Source organism: Canis aureus, chromosome 31 (genome assembly GCF_053574225.1).
Source record: "Canis aureus isolate CA01 chromosome 31, VMU_Caureus_v.1.0, whole genome shotgun sequence".
Classification (NCBI taxonomy): domain Eukaryota; kingdom Metazoa; phylum Chordata; class Mammalia; order Carnivora; family Canidae; genus Canis; species Canis aureus.
Genome location: NC_135641.1, coordinates 44,160,300 through 44,177,471, shown reverse-complemented (window position 1 = coordinate 44,177,471; position 17,172 = coordinate 44,160,300). Strand labels below are relative to the sequence as shown.

At 32.7% G+C, this 17,172-nt stretch overlaps 1 protein-coding gene across 6 annotated transcripts in view; it reads right to left on the bottom strand.

Moving 5' to 3' along the window:
• The window catches only part of NAALADL2 (N-acetylated alpha-linked acidic dipeptidase like 2), a 1,263,364-nt gene that overhangs the window by 119,855 nt on the left and 1,126,337 nt on the right, over positions 1-17,172 (bottom strand). The window lies entirely within an intron of this gene.

The following is a 17,172-nucleotide window of genomic DNA, read 5'->3' as shown; positions in this document are numbered from 1 at the left end:
CATCTGATATTTAGGCTGAGAAGGCTTAGCAGCACATTGAATAGTTAATAATATGCTGACTGTATTTTGGGAGTTGAAACTTGGTTATAGTATTAAAGTGGTTTTGCAACTTTGGCCAAATGACTTCAGACAAGCCATTTCAAAAGTCTGTATCTCAGCCACCTTATAAGTAAAATTAGGGGTTTGGAATGGACAATTTCTAAAGCTCCTTTCAACAGACATAAAAATGCCAGTAGCGAGCCTTTTAAGACACACAAAAGACATATTATTTTCTTTCCTTTTCATATTAATTTTCCTTCCACAGGCAACCAACAGTAAATTCCAGCATCTATAGCAGGCAATAGCCAAATCTTGAAAATAGAAAATAGGAAAATAATGGCAATCTAAAGCAATATGGAAATCTGATCTGACACTTTAAAAGGGCTTTTTATTTTTATTTTTTTTAATACAACTGCAGTGCTCTTTGTCTCATAATACTTAACTCTGAAGTATTGCTACATTCTGATGGGGTAAGAAGAAATCTCTCTTGCTGATGAATGTTTCTGTAATTTTTAAAAGTGGTTTTCCAGTGATTTTCAAAGACAATTTCAGCAATCACAAAGAACATATCATGCAATCCAAGACTATAAGAGTGTATTTGTTCTTCATTATTTAGGAAGAAACACACAAAAATATTATAATAATTTAGCACTGTTTGGCTAACTCCAGGTAGCAAAGACATTTGGAAATATATGAGCCAATGAAATACTGAAAAGCAGCATCATAAATTAAAATTATGGCCTTTCTTTCAATAAAATACTTTTTTTTTCTTTCCTTTTCTTTTCCTTTTGCTTCCCAGGAGTGAGAATGGTAGGAGTTTGACTATGAGCTTTCTCACAAGTATTGATACTAATGATTGTGATACTTGATATAAGACTATAATTCTCCATGTCCTCTTGAGTTAAGATCACAACTCTAAAAGTCTGTGGAAAAAATATTTTTCACATATCTACTCCTGACAGATATCCAGGAATAAAAAAAATCCACATTTTAAGTGCATAACACCATAAAAAATCATATATATATATATATATATATACATATATATATATATATATATATACACACACACACACATATATATCTCAGATAGATCACATCTTTACAATCACATATAAAGCCACAGTCTAGAGATGATTTTTTTTCATCTCAAAGATGAAAAAATATAAGCATTGATATATTAACACTATGGCATATTTTAGCAGTTTATTTCATCTGTGAAGTCCAAAGCTCCCATATCGGGTTAGTATCTGGCTGTATTGAGGTTGAGGAACGTTGCTGCCAACAAATCTTAAAGATCTTCTCCAATTTAAGCTCATATGCAAAATAAAGAACGATGTTTTAAACATTTCATCCATCCTAGCATTGGCTTTTTCCTTACTACCTATTCACATAAATAATTAAAATTCATGTTGATATCTGAAAAAGGAATATTAAAGAACCTAAGCTTTATTTTTCATGGTAGTGGGAACTCGTTAAAGTTAATTAACTCTTTAAAAATGCTTTTAAGCGTAAGCAGTTATATAACTATCCTTATTTTCTACTCAGTTATATAACTATCCTTATTTTCTTATTAGACTATTAGAATAAAAAAAGAAACATAGACTAGAACATTGAAATTTGAGGTACAGCATCTCATCACACTGTTTCTATTCATGAACCGTGAACTTTGAGGGTAATAAGGCTTTTATGTCATGAGCAAATATGGCTGTCAATACTCAGAAAGAAGTTTTGCTTCTCAAGAGCAGGCTTCTCTTTTATTTTTATTTGCTTGCTTGGCTTTGCACAAGGCATTTAAAAATCTATTGAGTAGAAAATAAATTGCATACATTGGTTGTGCAGTCATAGGAAACTTAACTTGCTGAAGGACTCATATTTAACATTGATACAAAGTTAAGAATGTGATAAACTAGAACCTGAACATATTACAGAGCTTTAGCTGAGATGCTAAGAAATGGACTGGAAACATTTCAAAAATATGCATCATGGCAAGGTTAGTCTTCCACTACTGAAGGGATTAAAACATATTCATATCTGAAAATGATCTAGTGGGTTATGGTGAAGGACTTATATAAACTCTTAACAATATTTAGATCCCTACTTCTGCTATGATGTTTCTATAAATCCCAAGTGACTGCTGCTGCTTCTATCTCTAAATAATAGGATTCCTCTGAACTCTCTTTTCCTCTGGATTAGCTATGATAAGAACCTCTCTAAAATGAATTAGGAGTGAAACCAACCAGTCACTTCCCACAAAGGCTCATGTTAGTAGATTACATCATTTAATCACTAAATGTTATAGGTTTGTTCAAGCCCATAACATTGAATAAAAAGACTTAAATCATATGACAAATATTTGACAAGAGCTGCCTTCTTACATTGCCCTTGAAAGTTATTTTGATGAGCTCATTATACTCAAAATAACGAGTTTTCTTGTTGATTGTGTCAACTGTACTTTGTCACTGATTCAATAATTTTCTTCAATTATGGAGAGAAATCCCATTAACTGAGACAGTGTAATCTGAATTAACGAAATGTATGAATTGTAAAATATATTAAAGAAACATTTTCCAGGAACGAAAGAAAACACATCTAATACTCAAAGGCTTTAAAAGCAATGTTACAGACATTGCAGTAAAATCCTCTACCTTAATTTTTCATTTGTATTCCCAACAATCCTGCTGAGGACGTCCATATTTTAGCAGTGAGGAGATAAACTCAGAGAAGATAGGAAACCTAGATAGGCTCACTCAGCTAGCATGAAGTAGAACCAGGAGTTTCTTATTCCTACAGCCCAGACATTTTGATCTATACCATGCTGCAGTATCCACTTTCTCATAAATGTTCCATTTTATAGTGTATCTGTCGGGTGATCTGGAAGTCAAAGATATTTGAGGAGAGAAGAGAAAAATGTTTCATGTAAAGAAATACTAAGAAATTTAAGTCCTTTTGGGTAAAGTCATATTTAGAGATGAGAATTCTTCCCTGAAAGCAGTTAGAGACAACACAGAGACAAGTTCCAGAAATCAAAGCTCATTTCAGGGGGATAATAGAAAGGAATCTTACTGAAAACCAGCAAGATTTTGACTTGCTTGTGTTTGAATGATACAGGGACACATACTTTATATGAGAGAACCTTAATTTTTAAAAATTCACCCATTGCAATTATATTCCATGATTTTAAGTAAATTTATAGAGCTGTGAATCCACCCTCACAATCCAATTTTATATTTCCATAACCCCCCCATAATTCCTTGGAGTCTCATTTGTAATCAGTCCTGCTCCTATGCTAGGCAACCTCTAATTTATTTCTATAAATTTGTTTTCTGAACACTTCATATAAATACAAGCGTACATATTTTGTAGCTGTGCATTTGTTTTCATTTAGCTTTATGCAGATGACTTTTTTTTTGACTTAGCATAACGCTTTTGAGGTTCATCTATGTTGAAGCATATATTAGTATTTCATTCCTTTTATACTGAATAGTATTTACTTGTATGGATGTACCCCATTTTATTTATCCATTTGCCAAACTGATGGAAATCTGGATCGCTTATAGTGTGGAGTTATTCTGAATAATCTGCTATAAATATTCATACACCTCTATTTATGTAGACATATTTTTCATTTTTCATGGGTAGATACCTAGTAGTGGAATTATTGAATCATAAGGTAAACTTATGTTTAATATTTTAAGAAATTACCAAACTGTTTTCCAAAGTAGCCATACCATTTTACATTGAAAGAGCTTTGATTTTTATCTTTGGGGTTAAATATTTCAAACTCACCTACTAATATGAATAGATCTTCTTTGAATATCTAGAATTTAGATGCTAAGCACACCATTGAAGACTCAATGGTTGTGTTTCTCCTCGTTTCCTATGTTGAAGCTTTAATCCCCCAGCATACCTGCATTTGGTTATGGGACCTCTAAGGAAGTAATTCAGCTTAAATGAGGTCATAAACTTATGTTCCTAGTTAGATAAAATGAGCATCCTTAAAAGAAGAGAAACCAAATCATCAACAAAATGAAAAAGCAGCCGACTGAATGGGGGGAGAATATTTGCAAATCATATATCTGATAAGTGGTTAGTATTCAAAATAAACAAAGAACATATACAACTCAGTAGCCAAAAACCAAACCATCCAATTAAAAAAATGGGCAGTGGATCTGAATAGACACTTTTCCAAGGACATTCAAATGCTCAACAGGTACATGAAAGGGTACTTGATACCACTAATCACTGGGAAATGCAAATCAAAACCACAATGAGATATCACCTCATACCTGTTAGAATGGGTGTTTTCAAAAAGACGAGAAATAACAAGCGTCAGCAAAAATGTGGAGAAAAGGGAACCCTTGCACATTGTTAGTGGGGGTGTAAATCAGTGCAGCTACTGTGGAACCTAATATGGTGTTTCCTCAGAAAATTAGAAAAAGAACTACTATATGATTCAGCAATTCCATTCCTGGATATTCATCCTCCAAAAATGAAAACACTAATTGGAAAAGATATACAGGCATCCCCATGTTCACTGCATCATTATTTACAATAACTATGATGTGGAAACAATCTAAATATCTATCAATGGATGAATGGATAAAGAAAAAGTGCTATACATATACATATACATATACATATACATATACAATGGAACATTTCATCCATAAAAAGAATGAAATCTTTCCCTTTGCAATTCCATGGATAGACCTTGAGGGCATCATGCTAAGTGAAATAAGTCAGACAGAAAAGAATAAAAACTACATTAGTTTCCGGTGTACACTACAGTGATTCGACAAGTCTATGTGTTATGCTATGCTCATCACAAGCGTGCCATCTGTCCCCACACAATGCTATTACAATGCCATTGATTATATTCCCTGCGCTGTACCTTTCCGCCCTGTGACTTATTCATTCCACAACTGGAAGCCTGTGTCCCCCACTCCTCCTCACTCATTATGCTCATCCCCTTAAATCCTCTCCCCCCTGGCAACCATTAGTCTGTTCTCTGTATTTATGTGTGTTTCTGCCTTTGATTTTACTGTTTGTTTCATTTTTTAGATTCCACATGTAAAGGAAAGCCTAAGCAGGCTAATATATACACCAACAATTTATTCAGGGACACAAATGGGACAGTTGAGAGCTTGCAAGGTATCAGAGTTCCAGGGAAGAATCTTTCTTCACTGAAGATCTCTCAAAAAACTAGTGGAGGTTTGGAGTCTGGAACTTCCTCTGAAATATGAGTAACTAGATTCTATCATACAATTTCTTTCTTGTATTTCTCTCATATCCTTAATTATAAAGCACAACAAGCAGTTGTGGATTGAAGAAATGATGGTGCTGAGGTTGGAAAACAGATTATAGTGAGTTAAGAGGCTGAAATAAATTCCTGATGCCATATCTGCCGTTGTGGTCCATTTGTAGATTTTTTTTTTCTAGAAATTATCTTGTTCTCACAGGCATCCAACTGACTAATTATATGCAAACAATAAGAATCAAGCTTCTGCCAAAAGAATTAGCTCTGTAGCCAATAGCAAGTTACTTTGGCAGGACAGATGTATTCATTAGCATTAAAAACACTTAATTTTTTATTCCTGAATTAAATACTTGTAACTAATTTCCAAAAGGGACAACTGAAGATATAAAGAGAGAAGACAAGTGACCCTAGGCAAAGTATTTGATTCTTATTATTGGAAAAATAAAGCTTAACCTTATTATTTTAGGAATTGGAATTCATAGAGAGAAAATAATGTTATTTTTTTAAGCTGCACTGCTTTCATGAGATACAGGGAGGCTTAGTAATGATGTTTTTGAAATAAAAAGTGTTTGGATCTAAGAAAAGTCCTCTGGAGTACATATGGATTCGACTAGATATCCAAGAGTAAAATTAAAAGAGTAGTCAGTTGAAGTAAATACTTTGGAAGCATTTGCTGGCAAAGTATAAAAGTCAAAAATGAACGTGACACTGGTGCATGGTCAAAAGCAAAGTATGTTTTATAATTCAATAATAATTAAAATATGGAAGAAATTAAGAAAAAGAAAATTATCTGAATTTGAACTGTTGTCAACAAGACTACTACGGCTCCAAGCTCTTCCTTAGCTGTGTATTTTAGACTCAGATAATATCTAGTTCTTAAAAATAGTTTTTTATATATTGAGTACACTCATGCCATGAACTTCTACATACATTATCCAGTTTAGTTATCTAATAAATACTCCCAAAAGAATCCTGCTGTTTGCATTTTTTTTGCCTGTTTCTTAGAAGTGAGAAAACCAGGAAAAATAGTGAGGTGTGAGAAACCATCACCATTCTCTGGACATAAGACAGTGGAAATGAAAACAAAGTGGAACCTACTTACTATAAACAGGTGTGGTCCTTTGCTCCACCTCCACCCAGGCTTTGATTCTGATTTTCTCTTAGTAAAGTATCTAAAGCAAATGTACTAAATCCCTAGTCGTGTGAAACGGGGTATGACAACCCAGCAGGAGAAAGAACAGAAACACAAAACATGGCCTGAGTGTTCACCATTTTGTGCTGAATGTTACAACAAGACTCTACTGAGGGGACGCTAGAACGAGATCAAATCAACATTATAAACTAATTGTTTTGTTTCTGATTTCTCTAAGGGAAATCCAAAGATAATAAATACAGAGCAGTAACAAGCATAAGAAATGAGAACTGCTGACTAGAGACGTTCTTTCTGCCATGATGCCATAGTAACTGTTGAAGAAGTCCTCTGTGGACGGTAATCTAAATGCTGCTAAAGTTCATCTTACTTAGATAAATTTACACAGGGCAAAGCGCTACAAAAACATTACTTGAAATCATTGTACTTTCCAGTGAAAAACAATAGCAAAATAAATGTGAATAAATAATATATATATTAATATAATAATAAAAATAATAAATAAAAATGGATAGCAAACACACCAAACAAAAGTTGCCTGTTAGAGCTTACTCCTCACAAACGATTCCTCTTTCTAAGGAAGAGGAACTTTTTTTGAAAGTTAGAATGGATGAAATTCTATAATCAAAGATTCAAAATGAATTTAATTGAGATTAAGAAAAAACAGGGAAAATAATCTGAATATAATAGTTATGGTCCAAAAGGAAATTATGAACATCTATATATTAATAAAGAATTCAACTGACAAATGAAATTAATAAATTTTCCTTTTTCCATAAAGTTTATTATTTGAGAGATTAAATGATACTCTAAAGAAAGGTATTTCCTTTCTTTTATGCCATGCATGTCAGCCATATAGAAATAATTAAAAAAAATAATTTTCAAGGTGCACATGCTCTATCACATCAATGATAACTTGTATGTTGATTTGCATTTTGAATTTCCAATAATTTATATGCAAAATACACATTTACATTAAAATAAACTTAAGTTTCAATTGCCTTAAAGCACAAAATGTATCAACATAAAATTTGAAGATTTTCAATGACAATTTTATAGAACCAAATAGCATTTTATAAACATAAAAATATGTGTAATGCAATTTTTAAGGTTAATATTTCAAATGTATGATAAAAAATACATATTGTATATCCTTTGTGGAGATTCTTTTTTTTTTTTTAAGATTTATTTATTTGAGAGAGAAAGAGAGAGAGCGTATACAGCAGAGAGGGGGACAGAGAGAGAGTCTGAAGCAGACTCTTCACTGGGCGAGAAGTCTGATTCGGGGCTCAATCTCACAATCCTGATACCACCACCTAGTCAAAACTAAGAGTTGGATACTTAAACGGATACACCAATCAGGAGCCCTCTTTTGTGGAGATTCTAAGTGGAGGTAAAAGCATTCATTTTATATGAATGTTTGCATTTATATACACAACCATATTTATGACCTTCTTCAGATAATATTTCTTTAATAGGAGAACAGAATCACACGTCAATTGAAATATAAAACCAACATTTCATACAAGATCAAGTCATAGCTATGGATTAAAAATTTATTACACTGAAACAATTTTTCTATCAATAAAATTACAAATAATTTACCATCAGTTGTTTTTTTAAAAAAATCTGTTCAAAGATACAGAAAACTATATTAACATCTATTTATAGTATCTTTTCACCACAGAATTCAAAAAGCCTTATTTTATAATCACTTATTCAATCTAAGAGAATTTTTATTGTTTTTTTTTTCTGGAATAAAAAATATTTCTGAAAATTACTAGGTAGAGGATTTCATTTTGATGTGTTTATAAGACATCTGAGATTATGTATAATAATAGAAGATCTTAACTCTGTGTAAAGACTGAATTGTGCAGGAGAGCCCTGATCCTTAAACGTTACTTTACACTAGTATTTCCCAAAATATGTGCCATGAACATCTACTTCCATTTCGATAATACTGGTCTAAACAAAGTTAAGTAGGCATCATTGAGTCACAGTTCTTACAAGTCTCTGATTTAATAATATGCTTTGTGACTATGTAGTAGTGTGTATATGATATGCAGTCTTTTCATAAACTAATTGACTCTAGATTCTCTTTCATTCTTTCACAAGACAATCTTAAGTGATTACTGTAGTATATATAGGTCTACTTTGAGATTGTAGATGTAGGCTTTCATGATTAAGAGTTTTAGAAGTAACAAAAGAATTTTAGAAGTAAAGCAATGCCATTAATTGTAATTTTGGGTGTAAAAGAAAAAAAGTTAAGTAAAACACTGCAGTTTATTTTTTTTAAAGATTATTTATTTGAGAGAGAGAGAGAGAGAGAGCAGGGAGAGGGGCAAAGGGAGAGAGAGAGAGAGAATCTTAAGGAGATTCCCCCACTGAGCATGGAGCCAGATGTGGGGCTTGATCTCACAACCCTGAGATCATGACCTGAGCTGAAATCAAGAGTCCAACACTCAACGGATTGAACCACTCAGATCCCCCCAAACACTGAAATATTTAGATCAAGGGGGCTATGTAATTTTTTTAAGTATGTATTTTCTAGTTCTCCCAATTTAAGTTCCAAATGTAATATCATCCTCATGAACACCTTTAGTGGCCAAGTACCACCCTCTTCTACCATTCTCCATTAAAGGAAACAAGATATTATTGGAGAAATGGCTTATTCGAGATCATGGGAAGGGAAAGGACAAAGCAAGTCTCAAAAATCTTGTGCCAAAAATCAAGGAAGCTGTCAAAGATTGATGTAGTCATGTCAAAAAATTATAGGACAAAACTTGTAAGAATTTTATAAAAGTTGGGATAATCTGAACATCGAACACAAATGATTTTAATTGATGGAGATCATTGATTCTATGAAAATTGACTTAATATATAAAAACACTGCAAGGGGAAAGCATCAAAAGCATTTATTATTACCATGTGAAGCAGCTATTATATCAACTCCATGACAATTATTAGTAGAGAAAATTAATTAAACATGTAATCTGCCTTTTAATAGAAACAATTCACTGTTAACCAAATAGTTTTATGTAAGAATATTTGTTAATAAAGGCAAAATAAATAATAAAATTAGAAAATTATCATCTTACAATCTTTAGTAAAACTAGTGATTCGGATGAGAATCATAGATTATCATAAAGCTATTAGGTTAGTGGCTAACAAATGCAATTTGTGCTGATTACCACTGTTTATGTTCCTTCTTTTTCAAGATGCATGGTGGTCATAACTTTCCCAGTCCCTCAAGGTTAGGCATAGTCCTGTGACTTGGTACAGGCATGAAAGCAAGGGTAACTTATGGGCAGAAACTCGGAAGAGCCACTCCACACTTGTCCATTTCATTCTTTCCCTGCCTTGGTGATTACAAAGAGTGCACTGATATGCAGATATAATTCTGAGTCACTCTACAGTGGAAAATTGCAGAATTTGAATGAATAAGAATTTTTTTTTTTTCCATTTTAAACCAGTGAGATTTTGGGATTATTACTGCAGTGTAACCTAGTTTTTCATGACTATTATAATGGGAAATTGAACACTTGACTGTGCTAAACTAACATCATAGATACAATTTTCTAGTAACGAAGGAAAACATCACTATTCAATGAAGAGATCAGAATCTCATTACCCTCATCAAATGATAAATCTTAGAATCATTGATGATATTTCTACTAGGTAAGAAGTACATCTGATGGAATACAATATGATGCATATATCATTAATGTTGTATTCTAGCCAGAAAAGCTTAATATTAACATATGATCAGACCTTAAAATTTAACTTCTAGTTCACAGGCTATTCAGGGGATAGAGGAATATGTTAAATGACACCACATATCCAGAAGGTAAAACTAATGACAGGACAACCGGCCTATTTTCTTCATCAAATCAGTGTTGTGGGGGGGGGTGGGGGGATTTGCCTAATGGCTTTTTTAAGTTTTTAGGCATGTAAGGCAGTATGATACAGTGAAATACAGGCCAGTAGACTTTCTTATGTTGCTTATCATCATATCCCTGGACTGTAAGGGATCATCATATCCCTGGACTATATTCTTAAATAGAGATGTTGAGTAAATATTTTATAAGGATGAAAGAGATTGGAGCTTAGTCTGAGTCCTATTTTTTTAAAGATTTTTATTTATTTATTTGCGAGACAGAGAGAGAGAGTACGAGTGGGGTGAGAGGCAGAGGGAGAAGCAGACCTCCTGATGAGCTCAGGGGCTCCATCCCAGGATTCTGGAATCATGACCTGAGCCAAAGGCAGATGCTTGACCACCTGAGCCACCCAGGTGCCCCATATATATATATATTTAAAATATGTATAGTATATATATATTTTTATTGATTTATTTGAGAGAGAGAGAGAGCGTGTGTGTGCAAGAGACAATGAGCAGAAGAAGAGGGAGAGGGAGAGGAAGAAGTAGACTCTCCTGCTGAGCAGGGAGCTTGACGAGGGACTCTATTCCAGGACCTTGCTGTAATTTTGACCTTCGCATCTATGGGTAGCAGTTAATTACCTATAAAATGAGTTGTTTAAAGGCTTTTGAGGATATTTTCAGCACTATTAAGCTGCAAAACTAGGATATTTAGTTATTTACATTACTCTTGCCATTACTACATTTGATGCTAGTAATAGAATAACCTTTTGAGAAGAGTCAACCATTCTGGAACAGGAAATATTTATTTAAAAAGTAGAGAGTGTCTTCATTTCCAATTGATATTCCAACAAGGTTTTTGAGAACCTGACAAGTTAATTTTCACATTTATATTGAAGAACAAAGGGCAAGAACAGTCAAGATATTCTTACAGAAGAATTAAGTAAGGACCATGAACTACCACATAGGAAGATTTATTTTAAAGACATATGTTTGTACATCAATGGTGAATAGACTGGAATAGAATTAAGAGCCCAGAAACAAACCTATACATGTGTAGAAACTTGACAAAACAGTTTTATGGTACATAGTAAGGAAGGATAGTATTCTCAATAAATTAGGAAGAAAATAGAAAAATAGAAAATAGAAAATTACACCCCTAACTAAATAATAATCATCATCATGGTAGATTAAAAATTAAAATGTTAAAGAAAAAATTATAAAGATTTATAAAGTAGCATAAAAATATTGTCTTGGGTTATGGAAGAACTTCTTAAAATGCTGAAGACACTAAACATAAAAAAAAATGTTAAATTAGATTACACTGAAATAAGAACTGTTCATTAAAAGATACAATAAAAAGAGTGGAAATAAAAGTCAAAATCTGGGAGAAGATATTTACAACACATAAATCTTACAAGTTCATGGCCAGAATAAAGAAATATCTCCCATGAGTCAATAAAAAAGATAAACAATCCAATAAAAAAAATTAAATTTGGCAACTAACAGGTGCTTAAAAAACATATGTACAAACATCTAGAAAACCCAAACTACAGAGAAAACCCAAACTGCCAATACACTCAATTGAACACTCAATTTCATTAGCAATCAGAGAAAGGTGTAGAACTTCAACCACAATTGCATATATCCTATTAGCAAAAATTAAAAACTATCAAGTTTGGTAGAAGATTATATTAAAGGAAATTGTCATACATGCCTCCATGAATTGATACTACATGAGTCCACTTAGCTTAACAGCACTGGAAACTAGTCACTTGTGTCAACATAACTATTTATTCCAAAAAAAATTTGTTTATGAAGACTTTAAGCTAATAAATAACTTCATTGTGTCAAGAAATTTCTACAAACCAACATGTCCAGACAAATAGCCTACTCTTCCATGCAAACACAAACTTCCCTGGGTAATCTGCTGCTCACTTGGACAAACAACTCGTTTATAAAATAGTCTTCCCGTTATTGTGTCCACCATCCCTAATCTATCGTCATGAATTTTTCCCATTAAAATTATTTCTCTGAATTAGAACGCTCACCTTAAAATTTAAGTCTAGACACTCAAATCTTCTATTAATATTTCCTCCAGGATATTCCTTTCTGAAATATGACTAAGATTCAGTCAAGTTGTTGTCCTCTCTTTGTGAAGTCAATGTAATAACTTTTGCTTAATCAGTAGACTATTCTGGTGGTTTTGGGGGGACTTGACAGTCAATTATCCCAGCAATTTAGCATTACCTAATAGGCTTAAACATGAGTCTGTAATTCCATCCCTTGGTATATATCTTAGAGAAACTCTTATAGAAGGAGACTTGTACAAAACGTTCTTAATAGTTGCTGGAAACAAATGAAATAGCCATCAACAGTGAAGCAGTATATAACCTTCCGTATATCTACACAACAGAATGTTTTACAGTAATAAAAATAAATTACAATTATACCTACCAATGTGGATGAGGAAGAGGGAACTTGGCTTCTCTTCATTACCAGTCAAAATTTGTAAAACTTAAAACCCAGCTAACACATGTCTTTACTTATTCTTCAAAATCAAATACACCTTTGTTCTTCTGAATACTGTAACTCCTTTTTTGAATATTTGACTGATAGAAAATATATCATGTAGAGATGTTCAAAAAAGTCCGTGTTATATTAAAAAAGCAGTAATCTTTTTTTTTTGCTTTAAAATCCCTTTATTATTTCCCCAAGTCATCTGACATAAAAATTATAGTTTTTCCTACTCTGAAATAATTCTGTTCTCTAAGATTCTCATCAGTCTCTTATTCATGCTTTTACTATGTGGTCCCATGTTCCCAGTCACTTAGTGTTTTCATTCTGACATATCTCTCTGTCTTCATACCCTCCTTCAATCGGGCTATCACTAATCTGAATTAGCCAAGATTATTAATCAAAGAAGTTATGATGAGCCACAATTTCTTGATCTTGCTTGGTGTCTTTCTTCCAAACCAGGGTTTATAACAACTTTACTTTCTTTTTCACATAAGGAAGTCAGGCATAACCCAATCAGCACAATTATTTCCCTGGTCACAAGAAAAGACTCAAAATAAGCATGATGCCAGTTCAGAGTGATAAGATGAGGGTCCGTTTTGCTGGGGCTTTCTAGAAATCAGCAGTATTGCTCTTCTGAGAAAGTCACCAGAGGACAGATCTTCTCTTGCTTTGACAGAATTAGGTACAGATAAGATTCTAGGGACTGCTCCGAGCATTTTCTACAATGGGGGAATTCCGCTGGTGAAATGCCCAACAGAGAGAAGGGTAGAACTAAGAGGATAATAGAGAAGTAGATCAAGTGCTGCGTTTGAGCCACTCCTGAAGCATGCCTCTTTAATTACATGAGAAAAATAGAATTATTTTCTTTTTATTGAACAAGTCTGCATGTAGTTCTTTATTAATGACAAACGCAATATCCTAATTGGTAGGGACTTTTTTCACTTTTGAAGAAAATATTTCTAAAATGGATTACCTTCTTCCTAGCTATCTTAAAAGTCAGTAATGATAAGGGTCATAATTCTTTCTCTTGACAACTAGAAAACATAATTATGACTGTTCATTATTTTATTTTAGAAAGTGGAATTATTACTATTTGAGCCTCCACTAATGGTCAAGAACACTATAATTTTAAATGTAATTCATTCCTAAACCTTAGCTTATAATATCAAATAGATATATTAGTAAATAAATCATAATTAAGTCTAACTAAATATTATTCTATCACAAACAAAAGTTTTATTTGCCCTTCAAACAAAAATCTGTTTGATTTATTCAAATCCAATTCTCACCCGGTTCCTAAAATTCAATTTAATATTGTTAAAGTATTAGTATTTGTGGAATACATTCATTCTATCCTAAAACATCAATTGCTGTGAACTCTTTGAGAGACACTGCATAATTAAAACGCTGGCTACTAAATGACAGAAAAACTGCAACTTTTAAGGATGATTTAAAAACAAACAAACAAAAACAGGATGATATTCAGACTGTCTTGGAAAAGAGGACATACAGGCATGCATATATATATATAAATCCAGAGTTTTTCAAGGAATAATATGGAGAGTAACGAGCACTGAAAATTTGTATCATTGATTCATTCATACCACATGATGGGTGTGTATGTGTGTGTCTGTGTGTGTAAGGGGATCTTTTTTTTATCATAACACATGGGGACAATGGTTACCATCCCCAGGTCGCGTGAGCATCATGATCAAAGTCCATTAAAATAGACTCGGAAAGACTGCTCAGATTCTTCTGGTTTGTTGTCTTATATTTGATTTTTTTTAATAAGTGGTTATTGCCTGGGGCTTTTAAATCTTCTTATTATACAGAGGCTTTATTTCAACAACAGTTTTTGGGAGGACATTTGACCTGCCTACCTAGAGCTAATCTGTTATCCATTGACTGGATTGTCCTTTGCCTCTGTACTTCTGCATCACTTCAAGGATGATATTGTTTGAGAAAGGGTGTGAAAAGACAAAGAATCTCATGTTCAAAGTGAGGGGCAAATGAAGAAATTGACATTAAAATTCACTTTCAATTTATTGACATTTACCAGAAATAAGAAGGATGTATTTAGCTCAGACAAAATTCAGAAGTGTTACTTTATGGGACGAGGCTATCATAATTTCCTGCATCACACATGAAAACTTTCCAAAGTAGGTTGACTGTGTCTTTATAAGATTTCCGTATTATTTATAGGTGATCATAGAGCTTCCTATCCTGATTTATATCATTAGCATATTTATGTTCTGCAATAAATACGTGTTAAAATCAGTGTATATATTGAAGAAAAAATGTATGCTAAGAGAATCACAGCTTTTCTCCTTCTCTTAATGTGCAATATTAACTCTTTTAATTTGATGAGACAGAAATATCTATTTTGATGATGAACTACCCTTTAAAAAGGGTGTCAGGTTTGACAGGTGTCTATTGTGTAACAATTTGCTTTTGAGTAACAGAAACAAAGACAAAAAAGAGAAACTTATAGCATAAGGTATGCCTTTAGAAACTGTAATACTTGTGCCATATAATGAAAAACAATAAACCAAACCTCTCTAGGCAAGAGAAAATATAGTCAGCACCATTTCCAATTTCAGTAAATGAAGATATTGAGTTTAATTATACATTTATGAAGAAAATGCACACCTATAAAATTTCCTTTTCAAAGCCTACAAGGTTGGTTTTAATATCCCATCATTTCCCTTGAGTAGCCCCAACCAACATTCTTTATCACAAAGTACAATCTCTGCATTGAAAATACATATTTGGGATATTTTCTGGTTTAGCTCATGTCATGAAACACAGTGTAGATCCCTACGGAGACATCTTGCATCTAGTAACAACAATTTGATATAGCAGGAAAAAAATTTCAAAGTATTTTTTAAAATAACAAAACTCTTAAATCTCACAGCTTCAAAATAACCTCAAATGTACAAGTCTGATTAAAGCCTATCATTATACTTGCTTTGCTAAATAGAATACAGTATTCTCATATTTCATCCAAATAATATATCAACATTAAAGATACTTGGAAGACACTCAGATTTGCTCATTCAGATTAGAAATCGGAGCCAGGTTTTTAAGCATTTAAAGAACTGTACCAGAAATCTATTAGCTCATGAATACATGGCTGTGGGATTCATGAAACTGAATAAAAGATATCCGGTCTCTTCCTTTTTCTCTGACTTTACATAAGGGCTACTATGCTATGATTTTTAAGCAATAGCTTAGAATGACATCTCCAGAGACATAAAATCCTTCTGTATTTTAGTCTGCCTTTGTGTCCTATCGTTATAAAATCAACAGATTCTTTTAGCGGATTGTTTTCAGTTGCCATGCTCTGAGAATCTTAATATCACAACAACTGGTACGAACATAATTTATTAGTGACATTTAGAAATAATCACGGATTCATATTTTGCAAATTATGTGTTTAAAATAAATTAGCAGGATATAACTGTATTAGTCAAAGTCATTCTGGTTATTACCTCTAAATGTAACTAATATCAGCTGAAATGGTTAAGAATTAGAATTATTTAAATGTTTTCCATTACTGAAGACACCACCACTTGCCTTTATTCACACCACTGCAAAATTGAGTTAAAATTTATAGCTATAAGTAAGGGCAACTATAACTACTTTGTTAGAATACAAACTATATAAGAATCACTAGTCCTGACTTCCAGGCTTTATACAAATGCTGCCTTATTCTGCAATTTAATCTCACTGCGATACTTTCTCCACACGCATAATAGGAATGAATACTATATTATTCCTATTATTTTTCTCTTTGGAATATTGCAATATCCAAATAATTTTATAAAAGATCTCTATTTTGACATTATATAAGAAAAGGAAGAACTGCATATACATTTAAAAACAGTATTTTAAAACCCCTGTACTAAAAATGTATTAATATTGCATATCCTACAATAATTAAAGAAATATTTTTTTTCTTAAATTAGATGGAAAAAAACAATGATATGACTAGTAATTGGTATTTCTTAAGGGAGCTCACCTGCAGAATTAGGTCATTTGCTAGTTTCCATGGTACCACATGTGTAAGGTACTTTTCATTTTCCTGGATGTATCATTCATACTCAGAGATTTTAAAGTATAATATAGAGCATTTGGGGTTCCGGAGGAAAAGTACAATTAATTCAATAATGCAATAGATAGCATCTTTCCTCTCCTTCCCCAAATGCTATATATTGACACTTGATTTTAAGCCCTTTCCTTTTCAACATATCTATAGTGTGTTGTTTAAAAAGGGTTATCAATCATCATTTATTGAGTGTGGATTATGGCGAAAATTCATCAAGA